Source organism: Battus philenor, unplaced genomic scaffold, assembly GCF_028537555.1.
Source record: "Battus philenor isolate CCGP_79_NKW_IND1 unplaced genomic scaffold, ilBatPhil1.0.hap1 SCAF_5, whole genome shotgun sequence".
Classification (NCBI taxonomy): Eukaryota; Metazoa; Arthropoda; class Insecta; order Lepidoptera; family Papilionidae; genus Battus; species Battus philenor.
The window spans coordinates 16,380,462-16,399,068 of record NW_027181715.1 but is presented as its reverse complement, the minus strand read 5'-3'; positions in this window follow the sequence as shown (position 1 = coordinate 16,399,068).

The following is an 18,607-nucleotide window of genomic DNA, read 5'->3' as shown; positions in this document are numbered from 1 at the left end:
AACAGAGTATAAAAAGATAAATAGATTAAAAACGTAAATAGAAACAAAACTGTGATAGAAATAATTATAGAATAAGTAATAATGTGTAAAAAAAATGTAAAATAAAAATATAAATCAAAAAATGTAAAAAGACAAAGGGAAGAATGATAGACGAACAGAGCAAAAGGGTAAGAAAGAAGAAATGTGGTATAAAAGAATGGAATGAAAGATCATGTGAAGAATGGAAGCAGAGAACGGAAATAAAAAAAACTAAGTGAAAACAATTAATTGCCCAAAAAAGACCCTGTCCCACCACAAGATAGGGGTACGAGAGGCCCCCAATAGCGAGGGCCATAGAAAAAAAAACTGTTAATAATTACCCAACTAGTGATATTTATAATTATTAATTCATACCATGTCATATGTATTTAGAATTAAGACATTACAGATGAGAGCTTGTTAATGGCATAATTATAATCTACTTAAATTTAATGATTTATTATCAATCTGTAAGCTATCCTAGAATTGCAAAATAAAAATAGAAACTTGTGATATATATTCCAGCTGACCAGACATCCTGATATTTTATTTTCACGCCTTCCTTACCTCTACTGTCAACTATCAGAGGCTTTATATATATAAGATTTTAAAAATCAGTTTGCTTTTTTACTTATATTATTTTACATTACTAATACTACTTACGACATCGTGGCTACAGCAGTTCACGGGTGGCTCCAAGTTGCTAAAGATAAAGAAAAATGGAAAGGCTTTGAAGGAGGCTTTTACCCAGAGAGGGTCCATACAAACTTAGCACAAATTATCAAAACTATAATTTATAATTATAAATTTTAATTCATTTGTATGGAATGAAATAACAATTTATTATTATTATATGTTCTTTGGGTCTATTTCTTATTATTAAATATTTATGTCAACTTATCTAATACATTATTTATCTTCTTCTACTCTCCTGATCTCCACTCTATTGTAGAGTTATAAGGCTTTTATATCTACTTTATGTTATATACTAACTTAATCTATTTATATACAGTGCAATTCACCTAATTTATTAATATTTTTATTTCCATTATGTGTAGATGCATTCTGTTGTTAAAATAAAAGGAATTTTTTTTATATATGGTCCCCGCTGTTGGGGACCTCTCTTTCCCCTCGTGTGGGACAGGGACCTTTTAATTTTAGTAATTTATTCATATTTTTTATTATTATCATTCTTTTCTTTCATGTATAATCTTATCTGTCGTACTGTTTCTTTCATTCTACAATTTTCCCAGTCTTTCTCTTTCATTCCATTAGCCATACATCCATCCTCAACCACTACATTCTAGGTTTCCTTACTATTTTATTTTGCAACATTATTTATTGTTCAAATATTTAACACGTATTTTCTTTGTAATTATCGTGTTATATTATACTATTTATTGCACTATTTTTGGTACTACTATATTCCTTTTACTTCTATATTTTAGTGTTTGTTTTATTTTTACCTATTGCATTTATTACCACCTTCCTGCAAGTAGCTGAGGAAGCATTCTCTCTCATAGATGGAATTTGGCACGTTTATGGTTGACTGTCTTTCTTATTTCTTCTTTTTTTTTGTTCTTTGACTTCTTGAGTTCGTGTTTTCTGTTCGTGAGTTCTGTTTCCTGCACGTGCTGCTGTTTGTTTTGAGCGGGAACTACTGTTTCTTACAAGGTGCTTTGCGTACCATTTTGTAAATGAAGGCGAGGAGACGAAGGCTAAGCGCACCATCGGATAGAACCTCCTATTACGCGCCCAGGTCAAACCTTCTACCTGTAAAGAATAAAAAAAAATGTACCAAGCCACCTAAGAGTAATAAGATGATGGAAGGAAGGCGATGAAAGCAAGAAGGTATGAAAGATATTGTGATGGAAATAAGGTAAGTATAAAAGAAATTGAGAAGAATGACAGGGAGTGAAGAATAAAGATGAAAGATCTGAAAAACTTAATTGTAAAGAAAGACCCTGATCCCAATAAATTAGGGGTACAAGAGGCATCCAATTGCGGAGGCCTTAAAAAAAACCTTCTACCTGCAGCTGACTCCAAATGTCCTGCTTTATCAGGTTTTTAATAAATAACAAGAAAGGTATACAGAAAATGATAAACAATAAAAGAATTTGTGGAAGAATAATGAGGAAAGTGTGAAATAAAAATTATTGTTCCCGCATTGAGAAATACTGACTTAAATAATATAAATCTTTATTATTGACATATATATATCATACAGGAAAAGTTATCAGAGCTTATTTATATATGTATATAATCTCTACATTAATTTTAGTTGCTATGTCAGTCTGTTTGAAAGTTATATAACAAGAAATCATACAAAATCGTTGCTCTATTTGACATGTAGGTGACACAGATGACAAAGATGTTTTTTTTTTCGTTATCCGATTCTGTTTTTTTTTCGCGCTTAACGGTATGGATTCCAAGTGTCAATATAATAGCCTTTTTTTAATTTCCAATTCACTTTCACTTTACAGTTATAGATTTTAATATTATGTTGTAAAGCAGTGTTATTCAACCTTTTTTGTGGCTGCAACCTTAGATTTTCTAACATTCTTACGCTCCCTTATGTAACACACACACACATATATATATATATATATATATATATATATATATATATATATATATATATTAAAACAAAAGGGTTAAACTCGGATCGAGTCCACTTTCTAATTGCCCCCCTGTGTGGTGTGGGCCTAACATACTTTGCCGTATCAAGACGTTCAATATTTTAATCGTTAAAAAAACTTTATATAAGGCAATAGAAATAAATCATTTTTGATTTTAAGTGTATCAATTGCGTATAAGATATATTTTTTAAAGTTATCATTAAATATATATATATTTTTTTAATTAAAAGAAACATAATCTGTGAACGTGATCACAGAAAACACATAGTGTAGTAACATTGCTTCCAAAAAAACCGCCATATTTAAAAACTCCCGCGGACGTCGTCAGAACGCTTGCTCACTCGTCTCGCTCACTCGCACGGCGTGCACTATACGCGCTCTCGCTTGCACCCTTGGCACGCAGCCAACGCGCAACACGCGCGCCGCCGTTTGTAGTTCTCTGAGAGTCTGTTCGGAACTAGGGTTTGATGCGTAATCGCTCCTAGGCAAATTATTTATTTTCCGCGCACAAATTATGGTAATTGTTAAATTGTATTAAATAAACGTTTTTCTAAACCACAGTAGTATTTTTTTCTTAAATCACGACTAATCAGAACGTATGTTTTTATCAAACAGACATTTTAAAAAAAATTAAAAATATTTTTTTTCTTAGACGTATGCTCATGGCTGGCAAGCGGTAGATAAGACATCGGTAGGTTTCACAGTAGAGGACTTTTACTCACAAAGTGGACTTACATAGTTACCTTTTGAAGATTTACTAATTCTATAGAGCAGATACAACAAACATATCTTTATTTACTAACCCCTTACACATCTCAGCCAATAATTTGTTGTTTATACCACTATCTTAAAAAAAGATTGTCAAACAGAAATATTCCAAGGTACATGAACTCGGCTCAAACAAAAATTTCGTTTAACCATAATAAAGTTATGTGGCGTAAGTTTATACAGTTAATAACATGTTTTTGACCGCTGATTTATGAGTTTTAGTGAATAAATTTAAAGCTAATAAAATTCGCTAGAATAGTTGTACGTTGCTAAAATATCGGACATTTAAATTCAGATTTCGATTCTAGAACGTGATTCTATTGACCCTTATCCGAGGGTCCTCAGAGAATCTTCGAGCTTACTTACATTCTGTAACCTTAGATAAGTCACCTTCGGAGCTCATATGATGAGAGGAAAATGAACAAATAAGATTTTTCTTCTCCTTTACAGCTGATGGATGCTCACTGCAAGGCTAGGATGACTGGTCCTGAGCACCTGGCATCCAACTACTACTAGTAACTTTAATTATATCTTTAATGGAATCAGGCGTTACCTTGCGGAAGTCCATCCTAAGTAAGAAAAGGACCAATATTTAGCATTTATTATTATAATATTGCTTGACTGTGTTTGGTACTAATCGGTGTAACATAACTCCTGAAGATGCTCTGTGGAGGGGTGAAACATGTGTTGAGTAATTTGGCGGTGGCGGTTGTGTGATTCGCATTGTTTGCCGCATACGCATTTATCAGCGGGCTGGCGGGCGGTGCACTTTGTTGCACGACTACCACTGCATGTGCGGAAGTGGCTAAATATTGGTCCTTTTCTTATTTAACTATATCGTCGATTCACCTGGTAGAAGACATACCCACACCACGTCTACCGGCTTTTGGTCGTTACTCGAGAACCTTTCGGACTAAACGGTCATCGGTAGCTCGACCGATATGCTCTGCTCACTGCCATTTCAGACGCAGCAATTCTTAAAGCCATGTCGGTGATCTTGGTTCTTCTGAAAATCTTCTCATTTGTGATAGAAATCATCGCTTTTTGGGTGGCCCGTCGTAAGTGACCACGTCTTGGATCCCATTGTCATCACCGGCAACACTACACATCAAAATGTTTAATTTGAAATATAAAACTAAGAAACGAAATGTCTAAGATATCTTCTGAAACTTTCTCTCTCAACACACACCTGTAAAAGATTTGTAACTTTTTGAAATCTAAATTTAGGCGTTACAAGTTTATTTTTGTTTCTTTTATTTTTTGTATACTATATCGAATGAATCTTCATATAGGCAAATTTACGAAAAGGAGACCATATTTGAAAGATTCCATTTCTAAGATGGCGGGTAGGAAAGGTGAACTTTATTTGAACATCAAATGAGAACAATCAATTATATTTCTCTCCAGTACATAGGTAAATTATGCGCCATTAAGATAATGAACTCTAAAGTTTTGACACAATTTTTTTAAAGACGCATATTTGGCGCTTCTCTTACTCACCTTTCGTCCTACTTAATGTCTTTCTTTCCTCTAATTTTCTTTACAGTATCTATCACTTTTCTTCATATTTTCTTTCAATACTTTGACTCACTCCCTCCGCCTTACTTCTAGAGTTCTACAATTTTACTTTTATTATTTTTATCATTTATTTAAATATTTATTAATTCTTAATTCTCATTTATTAATAATACTACCTTTATTTATTATTTTTATTTATTTATTGCTTTCAATTATTTTTGCAATTACTTTTCATCAAAACTCCAATAACACTCGTGATGCGATGTTCTCCTCCTCTGTTATCTTTTTTAAGCCATGTCCATTATATATCCAAAGTCCTGTTTATAATTAAATCAAAGATCCCATCCAAAGATTTTAACTGAAACAGACATGCGTTAGATATAATAAAACCAAAAGCCATGTCCAAGGTGACAAAAGAATACATATGCATGTTTTCGTACGTTATGACCATAAAACTGTCGTAAAATCTTAATAGATGACACAAGGTTGAACCGTTACGTTTCGACCCTCGCAGAAACCAATATGGCGTCGGTTACTCAGAATGGTTTACCGCTAAATGGTTCCTTCGTGATGGCACCAGATGTAGGAGGCGGTTTTGGTGAACATAATAACATGGAGGTTTTACTGTTCAGTCGGTTTTAAGTGTGTTTGACCCGTGTCCTTGTTTGGAACCTACAAATCCTTGCGCCTAAACTAACTTCTAATAAAAACATTTAAAAAACTTTTAAGTTAAACGGTTTTTTGATACCCATATTGTGGTGGTTGTGGAAAAATATGTACCTAGTCCGCCATATTGGAACGGCGTCCATCTTGAATTTTAAATTTTGACATAATCATCGTGTTTTACTAGTGTAGCCCTTTCATTTGATACCCATATTGAGGGGGTTAAGGAAAAATATGTAATCCGCCATTTTGTATCAGCGGCTATCTTAGATTTATAATATTATTGTTTTTTTTTTAATATTGTATTGTTATCTAAATTAAATGTGTGTACCAAATTTCAGATCAATCTGACAACGAGAAGGTGCTTAAATTTCAATTTATAATTTTGACCCAAATAAATAAACAAATAAATTCCGTACGGGTCGAACTAAATAAAACCGTTTAATAATAAGAAAGTATACAGTACGATAGGTTACATGTAAAAAGGTTTTATTATGAATATATAGTTCATCTGCGTTCTATTAATCCATGTTATAACCTATAGTTTCAGAAATAATAAATAATCCAATGACAAAATAGTAATAATTGTTTTTAATTAAATTAATAATTGTTACTATCAATCTTTGCAGAGTTTTTACTGACAGAAGTTACTGGCCTCTCGTATTCCAAAAAAATATATATATATTTCATAATGATCACTTTTTACAGGGTAAATGTAAATAGATGTAAATACTTAAAAACTTTTTGCTGACGTATGAATTATATATTCACACTCTTAAGGAGTTTGCACTTGTAACCAATCATACTGTACAAAGTCTTGTAACAACTTTTTTGTGAATTACGGTTAATATTTAAAACTTTATAGGTAATAGATTCTGAATATTTAATGGAATCAGGCGTTACCTTGCGGAAGTCCATCCTAAGTAAGAAAAGGACCAATATTTAGCCACTTCCGCACATGCAGTGGTAGTCGTGCAACAAAGTGCACCGCCCGCCAGCCCGCTGATAAATGCGTATGCGGCAAACAATGCGTGATTAGACTCTGTGTTTGGCACTAATCGGTGTAACATAACTCCTGAAGATGCCCCGTGGAAGGATGAAACACGCGTTGAGTGATTTGACGGTGGTAGTTGTGTAATTCGCATTGTTTGCCGCATACGTGCGGCTATGTATGCCTAAGGTTTGAAGAGTACAGAACAAAGATGGCGGTTCTGTCTCCATCCTCGAACCACCAGAAGCAGGAAATCAACAGGGTTCTGTAGGAGCGTCAGTAACGATTGATGAATCCCAGAATATACGCTTGGAGAAAGAGGGAGCTGTGGTATCCCAGCGGAACGGATTGAGAGCATGAAAGGTTCTATTCCCAAGATACAATCTTATGTAAATTACACTTTGTGCATTAATTATATACAATTACCGCTATTCACAAAGTAAAGTTTCCAGAGGATAAACAGCGGAATCTTCTGTGCACCATAATAATACACTGCGATCGCAAGCCCGCCTATCAAGCCTGGCTATTATGGTAAATCCTCCCATGGATATCTTTTGGGGGGAGGGGGGTTTTAGGTTTTAACGACGAACGGATAGTAATGTCTATTCGTTTATATACATATAACCATCTTTGTAAATAGGAGTTGCATTTGTCGATGTAAGATTGCACAGGGAACCACCCGGGCTTTTATTTGAACTTAAAATTTAAAGAAATGTAAAGTAATTAAAAGAGAACAAGTATGTTTAAAGTGGCAGGTGTCAAGTTCTTGTTTAGTTAGATTATTTAGGTAATAATGTATGTAAAGGTTACCGCATTATCATTATATCAGCCGACAGAGGTATACTTCAAGGCACAAGCTTCTCCCAGTGTCTCGCTGCTCGCACCCATCCCCGTCTGTGGGCTGAAACAGCGACGAAAGAGAGATGGCAGAGAAGTGAAAAAGACCTTGGGAATTCCTCATTAATCGTGGCAACTTTGACAAGAGCATAAAATTAAAAAGAATATGGTACCTGGTTTTCAATAGAGATAATATTACAGGAAATATATTTTTTTACGTGACTTTCAATACTGCTCGAGTTAGAAGATACCAAAAGTAGGGAATCGTTTCTCGTTTTTTGTAAAGTAATAAATAAACATGTGACAAAAATATACAAGTAATACATTGATATAGAGTAAGCATAAAACTGTAAATAAAAATGTAAAATATTGTGAACAAAATTTTAAAATAGAAAAATAAGTAGGCGATATATGAACGTGAATTAGAACGAAAGAGAAAGATATAATTAATTGTGTAAAGAAATAATGGAACGATAGATTACGTGAAGAATGGCAGTAGAGAATAAAAATAAAAAAGACGACCCTGTCTTTCCCGAAGATATGGGAACGAGATGCTCCCAATCGCGAGGGCTTTGTACAAAAATACTGCCCGAATGGCATTTGTCGAATCCGCAAATTTGAAATGGCAAAGCGCATATGGAACATCTTCTTTAAGCGAGGCTGAGTATTTTCACTGGATTGGAAGGCCATTGAGTGTATACAACCTTCATTTGGACACTCCGTGGAGTAACTAGATTCAAAAGGCTTCTTTGAACGGACCTCAGCGTGGGCAGTTCCTAGTTGAAAATATCCGTTTAGCATTTCAAACGTAAGGGCGCCTGTGAGAGACGAACCTAGATTTAATCGACAGCTATTGGTTAAAATAAACAGGATTAATACTACTACTACTACTCCGCTAGCTCAGTGACCCAAAGTGGGTCTTGGCCTCCGAAGCGAGAGACTTCCACTTTCCTCTATCTTGCGCCATCGTCTGCCATTGGCTGACATTCAATTCGCGCAAGCCTCCCTCAACGCGATCGATCCAGCGATACCTGGGTCTACCCACTGGTCTTCGACCCCTAGGTTTTTCCAGGTACGCTACCTTCACGCTCCGATCCGATCCCATTCGCTCCAAGTGACCAAGCCAGCGGATTCGTTGAGCTTTATATTCGCCAATGATATTTGGCTGTGCTACTAAAGTCTCAATTTCGGCATTCTTTCGGAGCCTCCAAGATCCGTCTTGATTTCTCGCTGGTCCCAAGATCTTCCGCATGATTTACAGGATTAATATAATAACAAATTTGAAAGTCTTTAATCTGTTAACAAGATAATGCCCAGCACGAACGTAAACTTCAATTTGCTCTTAACTATGTACACATATAGAATGTCACGTCTGCACGCACTTTTTATTGACGAACCAAACATCGGTCGACTATCAACGTACGAGAGATTTCTCTTACACACATAAATCAATCACACACACAACAATATTCAATACGTGTGAGAGTCTAGATTCTGAACGAACTGGACTCGGAATTTTAATGCAGTCATCAAGTGAAATTAGGTTCATCTAGCTATAGCCTTATAATCCTTAATAAACAAAAAATATAATTGTTTAACTTACAAATCATAACTGTAATTACATTACAAAATGTAATGCCTACAAATTTATTTATCTTATAATAAAATACATTTAAAAAACTTTCAAGTTAAACGGTTTTTTGATACCCATATTGTGGTGGTTGTGGAAAAATATGTACCTAGTCCGCCATATTGGAACGTCGTCCATCTTGAATTTTAAATTTTGTCATAATTATCGTGTTTTACTAGTGTAGCCCTTTTATTTGATACCCATATTGAGGGGGTTAAGGAAAAATACGTAATCCACCATTTTGTATCGGCGGCCATCTTAGATTTATAATGTTATTTATTTTATTATATTGTATTGTCATCTAAATTAAATGTGTGTACCAAATTTCAGATCAATCTGACAACGGGAAGGTGCATAAATTTCAATTTCTAATTTTGATCCAAATAAATTCCGTACGGGTCGAACTAAATAAAACCGTTTAATTATTTATTTATCAATCTTATATCGTCGTTTTTAGACCTACCCTAGAGATATCAATGGAATATATACCATAATCGCCACGCTAGGTAGGCGAGTGTGATCCCAGTGTGATTATAACGTGTAATAAAGAATTAAGAAAGTAAAATAAATGTGTAAATAAAGATAAATTAAATGTAAGATAAAATCAAAGAATAAAAATAAATAAAATGTACCTAGCCACCTTAGAGTAAGAAGATGATGGAAGAAAGGCGAGGAAAGAAAGAAGGTATAAAAGAGCAAAACGAAAGATAATTTGAAGGACAAAAGTAAAGAATGAAAGATATTGTGACGCGCGAAAAAGAGTGATAAATAAAGACTGAAAAAATTATTGAACAATAAAGTCCCTAATCCCAAAAAGTTAGGGGTACGAGAGGCCCCCAATAGTGGGGGCCATAAAAAAGAAAAAAAAAGATTCCAGTGTGATATTATGGTACACAGAAGACACTTCTGCCCATCCTCTGGAAACTCTTTTTCGAGCAGAGATAATCTTATATGATTAATGCAAGTGTGAATTATATAAGATTGTGTCTATGGAATTGAACCCACGACTTACGATCCCAAGTTTTAGTCCTCTACAGCTGATATCACTGTTCATTTTTAAAATAATAATTAGAATAATAAAATCAAACAAATTAATTTGAAAAACATATTAAATAATTACATATGTTAGGGCGTATGTTACATTACATTTCCTTTTCATTTTTACATTTCTTTTTGGTATTAAGTAAAGTGTAAATAAATGAATAAATAAATTAAAATGTAATAAGAAATTTGTTCTTTAATATACGCATATTATGTGTGAATTATATATAAGACTGTATCGGATTCAAACCTGCGAATTATTATCGCAAGTCAGTCTACGACTGCACTGCCATTGCTCGTATGGTCACTTAAAAATCCTTTATATTGTTAGATTTCATGTTAAATATTTTAGAGGAATAGGAGTATGAAGTTCTTCAGGATATATATGAGAGGTCTTTGAGATCATCAGAGAATTTGTAATTAAAAATGCCAGTGTATTCTTCCTCGTTTATGGCAAAATCTTTCACCACGCAGGCCGTTCGATTGTGGAATGATTTACAACTGAATATAACACGCGCTAACTCACTACCTATTTTTAAGGAAATGGTTAAAAATATTTACCAGACCTATGATTATTTATTTATTAATTCATTTCTTTTTCTTCTTCTGTTTCTTTCTGAGGCAAGTGTAATCGAAATCAGTTTGATATTTTTGTTTATTATTGTATTATATTTATAATCTGTATTATACCTTATTTATTATGAATATGTGTGTTATATACATATATATGTATGTAAATATGTATGTTTTGTACACGTCAACTACCCATTAAATGTACTTCTACCTTTTCCATACTATGGTTGTCTGTAAGAGATTGCCTTGTGTGATAAGACCGCCCTTTTTACTTTTTCGTATATTATTGTGAAAATTTTTAAATGTATCCTCAAGTGTATAATAAAGAATATTAAAAAAGCTATGGTTGTACATAGATGTAATATTAATGAAAAGAGAAAGAGATATTTTTGAAAGTATTGTAACATATAGTGATTGAAAATAGATGTAGATATGTTATAGCTTTATGCTGAAAAATCTGCTATATACAAATCCATTTAAATCTTTTACATATATAAACAATAGTTATATATATGCGGTCAGAAGTTATGTATGCTATCGTCAATAAATCGAAAGGTTAATATTGAGGTCTGTTCCCTAGATAGAGTAACTGCAGTTTTAATGTAAACCAGAGTTATGATTCATTATGGCGACCTCTAATCCTGATGTATTGGGGCCGGCTTCCGTCAGATAAGGCTGAACCGGTAGGCTTTGTCGATCAGTAATGCAAAGGCTCGATCGGATATTGCATTGTACTATTTTCATCGCTGAATTTAAATTCCAATTTAAGATCTAAATATCTTTAATACATAACATAATTAGCTGTGAATTTCACAAAAAAAATATTAATTTGTTCATGGTTTTTTTTCGTTTTTATTTTTATTATGTAACACTCATATCTCGAAACGTCATTGTTCGTATGATGTTTCTTTTCAAATTCAATTGAAGCATGAAATTTCACGGCAATATATGAAATTCACAGAAATGATACTGCCGAAACTTGGTCACCAACTTAGAAACCTTCGTAGGCTCATGCACAACAACTTTGGTGGAGATTACCACATGATCGAATGTACAGTTTATGATTGTATAAAGGACCTACAGACGTATGTATATATATATATATATATATATATATATATATATATATATATATATATATATATATATATATATATATTAATTCAAATGTAAAACATTATCAAACAATGGACATAAACAAAAATAAATGTATATTATTTTAATCAAATCTTAATATCTAAATGTATATTTAGTTCAATTCTTAAATGATATCTAAATTAAAATCAGGCTTTAACTGCTTGAATTTGACCTTTCATTTCTTGGCTAAATTGCCTGGAAAAACAGACATATCCTCAAAGGACTGAGGATTACAAGAAAAGTCGACAGCAAACGTCATTTAGGTACATAAAACAAATTAATATAATATATTTCAGAGTGATTACTTTATACACGTTGATTGATTGATGTATAAGTTATAAAAAGTTTTTGCTGAAATATGCTCTAAATATTGACGTCTTTGATGCTTTTATATCTATAATCTATCACTCTTTATGTATATGTAATAAAATATACGATGATTAAATAAAAATTGACAAAATTAAAACGTATTTCATGTTCACATACTAAAATTTTAATTGTATAGGAGCATTATTAAATGATAGTATAGTTCTCGTGTAGGAAAGAGAGCACATTGTTATAAGCATCTTCCATTGTTTTCGTTCAGAATTGATGATAACACGAACAATGAGCATATGTTAATTGACGATTAAGTTTCACCCGGCCTTAGCTGTGGGAACGGCGACGTGAATACCGCATGTGACAACTATACGATCTCCATCTGAAACCTTTTGATTCAAGTAAGAAAAGGACCAATATTTAGCCACCTCCGCACATGCAATGGCAGTCGTGCAACAAATGCACGAGAACACAGAAACGGACGAACGGACTCTGTGTTTAGCACTAATCGATGTAACATGACTCCTGAGGGTGCCTCGTAGAGGGGTGAAACACGTGTTGAGTAATTTGACGGTGGCGGTTGTGTGATTCGCATTGTTTGCCGCATGCGCATTTATCGGCGGACTGGCGGGTGGGGCATTTGTTGCACGACTACCACTGTATGTGTGGAAGTGGCTAAATATTGGTCCTTTTCTTACTTAGGATGGACTTCCGCAAGGTAACGCCTGATTCCATTAAATAATTTTGATTGAAGACTACATTACACTTGGTTTAATTGTACTTTAAATCTTCAAGGTCATATAGCAAGACTTGACCACTTAGACTTTAATTTTCTGATCAAGACCTGGTATCAGGGACAGCGTGACCAAAAGCCAGCTCCATTGTTGATCATGCTTGCTTGGTTTCAGTTGAAGTTGATGCTGTTAGTCCAGGAGATTTTATAGCTTCATCGGAACTGAGTTCAAGTAGAAGAAGAGTCCGTGAACTTAAAAATAGAATGAAGCTAGACATATGTGTTCCAGTTGTACGATGACTTTCGCACGTAGTAAACCGCTCTACCCGAGTAGAGATGTGTAGTGTTGATGTTGTTTGACGGCTTGGGACGGCAGCGTGGACCACAGGCGAGCCAAGATGGATCCGGATCCAACCGGACGCCCAAACTGTTCACTGTTAGGGAGCATGCAGCCGCCTGTAAGAACGATTATTGTATTCTGGTGAGTTGTGTTTTGTTCTATTGTGAATGAGGTTGCTGTGTTGCTTGCAGTGTTGTGACTGTCTGCAGCGGATGTTGTTGATGTCCATATAGAAACACTTTAGCAGAATCAATGATAAGCTGTTTTCATGCATGGTAATAGGAAGTTCAATTATTGACTTGACAAACTCAGTACGGTATAGTCGTCCACGTGGTCTTTGGTCGTGTATTTACCTGCAAGCAATGGTCAAACTAATTTAAAACTTTTTAACAGCATAATTTGGAAAACCTAATGGTGATTTTAAATTGGTGATATATTATATGGAAAGAAATAATTTCTTTGCTAAATAGCTAAAGTGCGAATGTATTTTTTAATAGGAGCTTCTCTGACTGAATTAAACAAGTAACATTTCGCTACAATTAAACACGTTTAAAAAAAAAAACCATTTGTTTATTTTAAATCCATTGCTCTTGCTTGTTCGTGATATCCACTTCAGAATCTTAAGATCCCAGCAGCCATCTGTTCTGCATATTATGAAGCCTTTCCACAGCCATGTAACGTAACTTTGATAACATTAAGATGAAATTCAATTATTCAAAGTTGGAACTTTTAACAGAACCCTTATTGATCTTTAACTATTTTTATAATCTCTTTAATTTGATCATCTACTTGGCTATATTTCGAGTTCGAGAACTGTTGGTAGAAGAATGGTTATGTATACATCAAGTACATATATATATATACATATATATATATATAGAACAACAACAGAACTCTACTCTGTTCTGTGAAGAAGAAGCAGGAAGAAACTCCACAACAACACATCTTTTAATCAAGTTTTACAATACAGATTTATACATATACACACTTATTTATATACTAAATGAAATCAAAATAACCACGCGACATTACTGCCAAGCATTCTTATCATTCAAATATTAGCTTATTGAATAAAAAAAATTTTATAAGTTTTATGAATTAGCGAAACTTTGGTACAGCCAGTTTTTCAGGGTGTCTTGTAAAAACTTTATGAATGTTCCCTATTTTCTTGAATTTATTATAAAAGTACCAAACATTATCATAAATATATTATAAGGCCACAACAATGTTGTAACAATGTTGATATCTTCGAATCGCTTCCTCAAGGAGTTTCGTGTTTATTTTTACATGATTAATGTAGATGATTATTGCAATCATTTTTTTATCTATGTTATAATTGGTTGTAGTTATTTACTTTTATATATTTTAATTGTGGAAATATTAGGTATTTAATTGTTAATAATTCTTAATTTGATTTTAATTTTTATTATATCTTTATTGCTTTATTCTTTAGGTTATGTTTTTTCTGTTCAATATTATTACATATTTTGTAAAGTTCTGTTCTAAAATTGTAAAATAAATTAGAATCTATAGTGAGAAGATTGAATGCAAGACATTCAATCTTCAGTTTAAAAATATGAATATTTACTTACACTGGACTTTGTTTACCAGTATCAGAGTAAGTCTACGGTATATCCTCCCATAGAAATCATTGAGGGAGGTCTAATATATGTGCATATGTGTATATAAATATATATATATATATATATATATGTGTGTGTGTGTGTGTGTGTATTATCTAGGTTTCAGTCGCTGGTGGTTGTAGAAAGATAAAATAAAATTCGAACTCCTAATTATCATCCGTTAATACTTACATGATATGGTATATATGATATATATATATATATATATATATACACATATATCTACAGGGTGACTGACAGGTAATTTTCTGTCAATTAATGTACAATACACCGTAACCAAAAATAAAGTAATGATAATAAAAGATTAGGTATGAAAAAGCTTAGTCGAAATTATAAATACTACTTATTAAAATTAATTATTCTTTATTTTCTGTCTGTGTTTCTTTGTACTCCTGATTGATGTTACTTTTCGAAGAATTCTTATACACAGTATGATTGGAAATAGGAATAAAAACTTTAAAGCTTTTCACTGACAAATGAGCTACTAATCATCCTGTATATTTTTACTTATTAATACCTGATTTGTTGTATGTGACATATACGTAATCCTCAGGTGTTTAGACTAGGCCTTTTTACAGCTTAATTAAGCTCTAAGGCTTTTTATATCACCTGTATATTTTTACTTATTAATACCTGATTTGTTGTATGTGATATAAACGTAAGCCTTAAAGGCGCTTAGACTAGGCCTTATTACAGCTTAATTAAGCTCGAAGGCTCTTTACATCATCCTGTATATTTTTACTTATTAATACCTGATTTGTTGTATGTGATATATACGTAAGCCTTAGGCGCTTAGACTAGGCCTTTTTACAGCTTCATTAAGCTCGAAGGCTCTTTTCATCATTCTGTATATTTTTACTTATTAATACCTGTTATGTGATATCTACGTAAGCCTTAAAGGTGCTTATACTAGGCCTTTTTACATTAATTAAGCTCGAAGGCTTTTTTACATCACCTGTATATTTTTACTAATTAATACCTGAGTAGTTTTTGTGATACCTAAGTATCTTAAAAGTCGCATAAAGTTAAAAGGCTTTGTTATATCATACTGTATATCGTATTTTTTGATTGGAAACGTTACAACTTACATTGAAATAGTTGTACGTTATAGAACCTACAAATCAAATCAAATCATTCTGTATATTTTTACTAATTAATACCTGAGTAGTTTTTGTGGTACCTAAGTATCTTAAAAGTCGTTTAAAGTTAAAAGGCTTCATTATATCATACTGTATATCGTCGTTATTGATTGGAAACGTTACAACGTACATTGAAATATAGTTGTACAGTATAGAACCTACAAATCAAATCAAATCATCCTGTATATTTTTACTAATTAATACCTGAAGAGTTATTAAAAGTCGTTTAAAGTTAAAAGGCTTTGTTATATCATACTGTATATCGTTTTTGTTGATTGGAAACGTTTCAACGTACATTGAAATATAGTTGTACGGTATAGAACCTACAAGTTCCGGTGGCTTGGCTTGTGTAAAGCCTTACACTTGGCGTATGCGGGTACAGGCCGCTGTGCGGTGCCGCCGTGTGCGTGGTACTAATCTGAGATGTCGGCAGTGGGTCATGAAACAAGGTCGGGCATTTCTCTCGGCACGTGGCCGTGGTGGGGAGTAGCGTCGTAGGCGCGGACCCAGTTCGAAGCACCGCACCGAGCATACCCGCTTGTGAATGAACACTTAAATATTGTTTAGCTAATCGTTACTTTTTTTATTTAATTAACACACAGTTGATAGTTTAACAGCCAGATTTTTGCACTGCAGGCAAACGAATAAACTTAAATACTGACAGACAAACGTTTTGTCAAGTAATAATCATGGCAATATTAAAATTATATTTATATACTAGCTGATCCCGCAAACGTTGTTTTGCAAAAAAAATTAAAGTTTTTAATTAACAAATGTAAGATAAGGGTTGATCGTAGAGGGGTGAAAATTTAGGTTTGTAAGTATTTTTGTATGCTGTATCATAATAAAATAAAAACCAAAAAAATTGTCTAAAAAATTAAAAATAAGATTTATGGGTGGACCACCCTTATCACACTATAGTAGCCGATTCTCAGACATACTGAATACGCATGTAAAATTTGGTAAAAATCGGTCAAGCCGTTTCGGAGGAGTTCAAGTTCGAACACCGTGACACGAGAATTTTATATATTAGATATAAAGTGTGTGTGTTTCTGAATGCATTCTTCACTAGTTTCTCGTTAAGCAGTGCAGAGATAAATTAATAAAATTAGGTAAAACAAGTAATATCGTAAAACAAAAAATTAAATAATAAGAAAATCGTATTAGAGGGATAGTAATCACATTAAAACACCCTAAATAATCCACCATAAATACACCACTACGTACTATAATAAAATTTACCATTATATATATATATATATATATATATATATATATATATATGTAGATAACAAATAAAAACGAGTTATCGTTATGTAAAGTAACAGCTTTTAAACCTTCGTTTTATAATTATACTATTACAACAAACCTTCTCCTCTAAGGTGGTGACCCTGACGTGTTTTATTACTAAAAAGCTGCTCTCTTTTATTTGAACCAATATTTAAACCCATCAAGTTTGTCAAAAGTTTAACTGCTGAATATTTTCACCGTGTTTTGTAATGTGTCATGTACTAGATTAAATAAATAAATAAAACTAATCAATTTTTTTTCTTTCCACCCCTATCTGGTTTGGGACAGGGATTTTATTTTATTAATATTTTTTTAGATTCCTTATTTTTTATTTCCATTCTCTTCTTTCATTCGTCACAATATCTTGCAACTCTTTCATTCAACAATTCCATATATCTTTCCCTTCTACTCTAACTTAAAACTGGTCAAGTTATTTACGATTCGCTAAACGCAACAATAATTATAACAACAAAAGCTTCAAAATGTCGGTCGTTGTGTAACAGATTTAAAAGGGTGAATATACCGGCATTCATTTATGTCAGCGGTTAAACACCCACTGCAATGCAGAACTTTGCTTGATTTTGGTTCAAGTTGATGCTTTTTTTTTAATGACCCCCGCTATTGGGGGCCTCTCGTACCCCTATTTATGGTGGGATAGGGACTTTATTGGCATTTAATTTATTCACTTAATTATTTTATTTTCATTCTCTTCTCTTTCATTCTTCACATAATCTTTCGTTCTGTTCTTTTATACCACAATTCTGCTTTCTTTCCCTTTTGTTCTGTTTTACCATTCTTTCATCCTCTTTTTATTTTACATTTTCTTAATTTCTAGTTTTGTTGTATCACATTCGTTAGCCCGGAGGCTTTTACAGCTCCAGCAGAACCCAGTTCACGGAGCAGAAGGGTCCCTGAACTTAAAAATAAAACAGAAGCTGGATAGGCGCATTCCAGTTGTACGATGACATTCGCACGTAGTAAACCGCTCTACCAGAGTAGAGCTGTGTAGTGTTGATGTTGTGTATGCGGCTTGGGACGGCAGCGTGGAACATAAGAGAGCCAAGGATGATTAAGGATTCAACCTCGGTTCGCCGACGCTGTTAGCGATTAGGGAGCAAGCGATCATCCTTCATGAACAGGTGCTATGTTGTGGTATCAATGCACAAGCCTCTTCAAAGATATGCACGTATATGGGAGCATCCGCCCGCCCTCGCCTTCGTGAATAGCGTGAGCGATCCTTGATAGAAGCGGTATCCTACCTTTAAATGCCCTGGCTGCCTTCGAAAGCCTCACATGTGCAAACTGAAACAGCCTATTTTATATTCAATG